Genomic DNA, 7,500 nt, shown 5'->3' with positions numbered 1-7,500 from the left:
GTGCTCTGCATTTAAACACCTGAGATTATTCATACACTAGGCCTAGATTTTTAAGAAGCAAATACTTCAATTTCTCAAAGTGAGAGGGTGCTATTTTACCCCCCCCCCCTCTCTCTCTCTCTCTCTCTCTCTCTCTCTCTCTCTCTCTCTCTCTCTCTCTCTTTGTTTTATTTTATTTATTTATTTATTTATTTTTTGGTGTAAATACGTAATAGTTTACTGAGTTTAATACTCTTACGACCAAAATGGGTAACAATTTACGATCGATGGCTTTCCATTGAGTTTGATCCATTTGTGAAGTATTTTGCTTCAGTCCCATTTTATCAATATATAGATATCATTTATACACATATGTGAAATTTCGGATGGAGTCATATATATCATTTTATTTCAGAATGTCAGTTTTTATTGTCCTTTTTTATTATTTTTTTTCAGACGAATTTCACTGTACCAGTCGAGAGTAGACCCAGTAGCTCACTGTACGCATTTTCTTTTATTTGATTCGCATCGTGAATAAGGTGTATTATCGGGTGGTAATTGGATTTACTTAATAAAAGAACAGTTTACAAGAGTTGATCAGTGAAAAAGGACGGTTATTATACAGCATTACCACAAATAACTGAAAGCAGACGCGTGCAAACAAGACAGAATACTGTAGACTCAGTGATTCGTAATACCAGGTGGTAATTGAAATAACATGATAACAGAAAAGTTGACAAGATCTCATTCATGAAAAATGGCAGTTTATGTGTAGCATTAAATCCAATTTCACTGAAAGTAAAGAAGGTTAAACAAAGGACAGAGTACCGAGCCAACCAGCACAGCTATAGTAGATTCACATCAACCGTGCATTTGAGGTCTAGGCCCGTCCCTTACGACGCTCCTGGTTGGCTGTTAATAAGCCAATCACAGGGCTGGAAACTCTCAGTCTATCAAGAGAGTTCACATGGACAGGATGTGTGTTTCACATCTCCTGAGGTATACGTTTGAAAGACGTATCCCTCAGGAGAGGAGGAACACACGTCCTGCCTATGTGAACTCTCGAGAGAGACTGAGAGTTTCCACTTTCCAGCCTTGTGACTGGCTTATCAAAAGCCAATTAGGAGCGTCGTAAGGGACGGGTCTAGACATCAAATGGACGGTTGATGTGAATCTGCTATAGTAGCAGCCTTATAACGCGTAGCCAACTGACTGACTATGAGCCTAAAGGACTCCTTCGTCTTTAGTAAGCTTAAAAATGCATTAGGAAGCTTCGTAATGTCAGGAGTACAGTCTATGCTGATAGCTGTGGGGTGAAAAAAAAAAATTATCGGCGGAAACAAAGGAAATGTACTCTCTGTTTCTGCTCGTACGAAATGTCTCTGGGAAGATGACGCTGGTTATATTTTCCTAGTTCGGTATGTTACGTTGGATTTTGCGTTTTCCGTTGCGCGATTGTTTTTCATCTGTTTGTTTGGGATTTCACGCTTCTGTTTTGTTTACTAGACTGTTTGTTTCACTCTGTCCATATATATCTATCTATCTTATGTATATATATATATATATATATATATTATATATATATATATATATATATATATATATATATATACAGACAGAGATATCAGTGATTGGTCATAATGCATTACACCGTTGCTTAATAATAACGACGAGAGGCCCTCGACGAGGTAATCCCGTCACATAATTAGCGTTGGGAGGCCCTAGACGAGGTAATCATTACCGAAGTGGAAGGCAAGTATTACCTAGTTACACGCATGTATAAGATAATTCTCTCTCTCTCTCTCTCTCTCTCTCTCTCTCTCTTTCTCTCTCTCTCTCTCTCGCTCTCTCTCTCTCTCTCTCGTTAACCAAAAAACGGACACAACATGAATTTCTTTTAATGCAAATTACCTACCACTACGACCGACATCTTTTTATGTACCCTTTGCCTATTATTGCAAATGCGTATTAGTCAGTGGTATGTCATCATAATCATCACGATCAAAGATACGACGATTTGCGATGATTCAGCGAATTACCATGAGTCATCTAAAACTGACTCATCCGAGTAATGGACCCCAGAAGGAATGTTAAAAAAAAAAAAAAAACGGTCTGATGTCATCGCATGAGTCGCTAATGAACTCATTTACAGGTGTCCGCGGAGGTTGATATAATTAAAATAACTTTTATTACAGATTACTTTTGTTTCCTCAGGTAAAGGAAGCAGTTTACTTGGGAAGGATATGAGTCAAACGTTCACTTTTATCGGGTGAAATACGTAAGAAACTTCGCTTTGAGTGAAGTGGGTGCATATAAATGAGTAACACTCCTTTTGCAGTTCCCATACGCCGAATATCATTTAGTAAATAGAAATGGAAATTGAAAATGCAGTTCAGAACTGCATAAGGCGGATTCAGGCAAGAAATATTCCATAGAATGTAATTTTGTCGAATATATTCGAATTATTTGCATAATTCGAACCTCGTGTAATATATATATATATATATCTATATATATATATATATATATATATATATATATATATAGTATATATATATATATATATATATATATATATATATGTATATATATATGTCACTCTACCTCGGAATTAATATATCTTCACGTATAAGTTAACAGATGGGGAATTTTTAGTAGATAAGAAATTCGTCGGCTCATGGGCGCGAACCACGGAACCAAGAATTCAGGACGCACAGTGAAGCTCTTTACCAACAAGGCTATCACGAGCGGTATAAGTCAACGACGCCTGTCACCTACCAATCCCAGTCGCGCTCAGGTATTCGTTGTTTAATCAAGTCTTGTCTCAGTATTATTAAAATTGGTAGCACTCTCACTTGGTCTACCCCACTCAAATATTCTGGAATATCTTGCAACGTGAGGGATGTGTATTTCTGGTGATAGAAGTTCACTCTCGACGTGGTTCGGAAGTCACGTAAAGCCGTTGGTCCCGTTGCTGAATAACCACTGGTTCCATGCAACGTAAAAACACCATACAAACAAAAAAAACAAAGCAACGTTCGGTGTTAGTGCGATTAACTTTTTATTTCGCATTCTTCCAAATGAAGCCTTTTTACATTCACTCTCGAAAGCAAATGTCAGCCATTTCTTGATTTATGTATGTTAAATGCTACAATGACCATGTTCCACGTTCAGTAATTAACGAAGGCCAGGTTGCTACAAGTTTCACATACAACTGAAAATTATACAAACTGACATACGAATGAAAATTTACTCAACCTTGTTGCTTTTACCATTATTTACTCTATCACCTTGCGGGAGGTAATCTCAAAAGATTTTTATGCAAGAGTGGACTCTTTGTGAAGTCAACCAACCCACTGCTCCTTATCATTTTCAATTGATACAATAATATACAAAAAAATTATCTAAGTAAATGGAGCCATATTCCACCCATTGTATTGAAGAACACGACCGAGGAATTCGGGAAAATCATCATTCTAGGAAGAGAGGCTCTTAGATTATAATATATATATATATATATATATATATATATATATATATATATATATATATATATATATATATATATATATGCAGAAGCCAGGTACTATGTCGTACCTCTAAGACCACAGTTGATGGTCGAAGCTTTAATCCTATACAAGAAATATATATTTTAAACTACAAGAGGAATTTACTTCATTGTGGAGAAGGAATACCCAAGCCAACAGGGACCAGACAGCGCGCCCCAACCACCGAGAACATCGCGCCCCTTGGAAGGCATGAGAAGACCCAGCGTCAGCGAAGTCAGTAACATCCTTCTCAGGTCGCTGAGACCCCGCCCAACACGAATCAGCAACCGTTAACCAACGTAGACCCATTTGGACACACACACACACACACACACACACACACTCAAATTTAAATCATACACATTTATGTATAAACAGAAATTATCTCTTGTACCTTTAGCTGCTATAAAATATATACATATATTTGTACTCCCGTATTTAGATTTCTATATTCATTTCCATTCCTGTATGTAATTTTGTAATTTTTATCTAAAACCAACATGTAACATATTAAATTTTAAACATACATTTAAGGAAACTCTAGCACATGGCATTGTGATTTTGAATATTTCTTTAACCACTGTTTAAACTTTCACTCTTATTGTCACAGTACATATGTCCTTATGTTCTTTGTAACTAAAACAACGCCCTTAAGCTGTTTAATCCCTAGACTAACCAGTACCATACCTCAGGTCATACCTCCCACACGATGAGATAAATAGGCCGAAAGGTCAGATTGTTAAGTTAGTAGTCGCTTGATAATGCCATAAGGCGAACAGCTGTCGTGACAAAATTCAATAAATGGAAGAAGGAAGTCTGCGTATTTTTCACCAGAAATTGACGAACGAGAATCGGTAAAAAACTTCGTCGGTATGAAGATACCTGCAAGAAACTTATTGATGCCACTAAAGCAATTGCTTTTAACGAATATATATATATATATATATATATATATATATTATATATAAATATATATATATATATATATATATATATAATTAAGAGCCTCTCTTCCTAGAATGATGATTTTTCCTATTTCCTCTGTCGTTTACTTCAATACAATGGTATATATATATATATATATATATATATATATATATATATATATATATATATCATATATATACATATATATATATATATATATATATATATATATATATATATATATATATATATATATATATATTATTGCAAAGAACCACACAACAAATTACAGAAAATGATAAAACACAGACACTACACAAATGTTTAATCAACTCTAAGACTGTCATCTTTTCTGATTCTTACTGGAAAAAAGAAGAAAAAAGAAGAGACAAAAAAAAAAACAGCGGAACATATAAATTACTTTTCTGACAATTTGCAGTAGAAGTCCTCCATTAATTTCCAGTATTATTACCTCTGCCAAGACGTATATATATATTTCCACCTGGAACAAACGGAAAGCAAGAATCGCTTATTTCTTTTTTAATCATGAAGACTATTGGCTTCTGGTGGAAGGGTACGAGTGTGTCAGTTTAATAACCCCGTGAAGTAACATTCAGTATACTAGAAGAAAAGAATGTGATATTGTGTTGTAAAAAAAAAAAAAAAAAAGGGAGTACAATGCCACCGAAAACACATCTATCTATCGACGGGCTCGGTATAATGCTGCATGAACCAGGGCCCATGTAACTTCAACCACGGCTCGGTGGCGGCCAAACGGACGAGTATGTCTAGTTTTAACCTTAAATAAAATATAAACTACTGAGGCTAGGGCGCTGCAATTTGGCATGTCTGATGATTAGAGGGTGGATGATCAACATATAAATTTGCAGTCCTCTAGCCTCAGTAGTTTTTAAATTTGAGGGTGGACAGAAAAAACGCTGAAAAAAAAAGTGCGGACGGACAGACAAAGCCGGCACAATAGTTTTCTTTTTTCAGAAAACTAAAAAAGGTGGGTGTGCTAGGAGATTTGAATGTAAAGATAGGTAGGTAATTGTGAATGCGATTGCAAATTCGTTAGGTATTCCGTAGCTGGAGTTAAATTTAATAGTGAGAAATTTAAGGACATAAATTCGGAAATCGTTGTAAGTTTTATTGGAAGTTCAGGCGAGAATATAATTAGAATTATTAGAATTCATGGAAGTTAACTTTAAAGACTTTTTGGAAGGTCAAATAACAAATGGAGTTTCATTATACTTCGTATCTATATCACTAACAAGTGGTAAGTGTAACGCTTCTTAATACAACGCTGAATCATATTACGGTGTAATCTTGACTTAATGTATTTCTTCATTACATTACAAAAATCAATTTCATTCAGAATGCTCACAAAACGAACGATAGATACGATAAATTATTCACAAGGCTTTACGAAATGATCTTTGAAAATTAAATTTCCAGGAATGGTTAAACAAAATACAATTTTACTTCCGATATTATATAAAAGTTTCCATACCCTCTCTCTTGCTTTTAAAAACCATTGAGTTTACCCTCAATAAAGGGCACTCGGTCACTCTTTTTCTTCTTCTTCTTCTTCAAAAAGCACCGTTTGCCCAGGAGGCAATTTTAGTTGAGAGGCGCCGTGTGGTCAGGACCTGAAGCCTTAGGGGAGAGTACCTAACTTCAGAGAGTGCCTAACTTCAAAGTGAAGCCTGAAGTAGAGTTTCCTTGTGTCGTAACTAAACCAAGATGCACCAGACACTTGCGTTACGTAATGGGCGCTACGGAAAGCGTTTTATTGGAGAGAGTTGATTTAAAGTCTTCAGTAGTGAAAGGTGATATCTACCGAGAAATCTGAAACCTGCTTCTGTGCCAATACAAATCTTTATTCCTTGTGTTCTCTTCTAAGTCTATCTGAAGTCAATTTAGTTTTCGTTTTAATATTATTTTACTCTATATATGATTACTCATTATACCTCTGTTCCATAAATTTTATAATTGATCGATGATAAAAACAGTCTTCTCTTGTATTTTTGTATAAGGAGTTTTAGAACAAAGTCCTGTTCAAACTTCAACTTGTGGCATGTATATATATATATATATATATATATATATATATATATATATATATATATATATATATATATATACATAGTATATATATATATGTTATAGTGCTTTATACCACCACTGGGCATTCTTATCGATGACCGTATGATGCAGAATCCAGTTTTTCAATGTTTAAGGCATTTTAATGTTTCTGATTTTGTTTTAATTGTAATAAATTAGTAGTTATTTAAAAAAAATTACTCATTAACAATAAAAATAACATTACATGATACCAATGATCTGAATATATAAAAAATATTGAAGTCAGACGAAATAATCAGCGAAGAATTCTTTCAAAATTGCCGATCAATCTGAGAGAGAGAGAGAGAGAGAGAGAGAGATAAGAGAAAGAGAGAGAGAGAGAGAGAATCTTAAATTTTTAAGGCAGGGTTAAAGAAGATAAGACTGATAATGTACCCTTTTACCTCATTCGTTAGGATTGGCTGAACGTTAGGATTTGCAATATATATATTATTAGGATTAACAAAATTTTATTATCAGCTTAAGGTAATGTTTCATAAATTGTTCTTCAAAAAGCTTCTTCATTATCATATAATGCACCCTATAACTCTTTCGTTAAAAGTTCACGCAGTCCTACAAATTTATGGCGTGAATTCAATATAAAAAAAGATACCGGAAAAAAGAAAAACTCCAGAAATTATTCATGAATGGACCTAATATATTATGTATAGCCTAATATATATTTTAATAACAGAGTTTGGTATGTTGAATATTCAAATACGAATGAAACGGTTCTAGCTGATAGTTACATTCGTATAATTTGAGAGTTACGTTATATAATAGTATTTGTTATTTCGTTTAAATAGTTACGGGAATAAAAAAAAAAGATTCGAAAGACTTTCACCAATTGTTTTTATAAATGAGCCTCTAATTTTTCTACTAGGATTTTTTTTTAATAATAAGCTTTTCACTGAAAGTT

The sequence above is a fragment of the Macrobrachium nipponense genome, chromosome 32 (assembly GCF_015104395.2).
Source record: "Macrobrachium nipponense isolate FS-2020 chromosome 32, ASM1510439v2, whole genome shotgun sequence".
Classification (NCBI taxonomy): Eukaryota; Metazoa; Arthropoda; class Malacostraca; order Decapoda; family Palaemonidae; genus Macrobrachium; species Macrobrachium nipponense.
Note: the sequence above shows the minus strand (reverse complement) of the source record.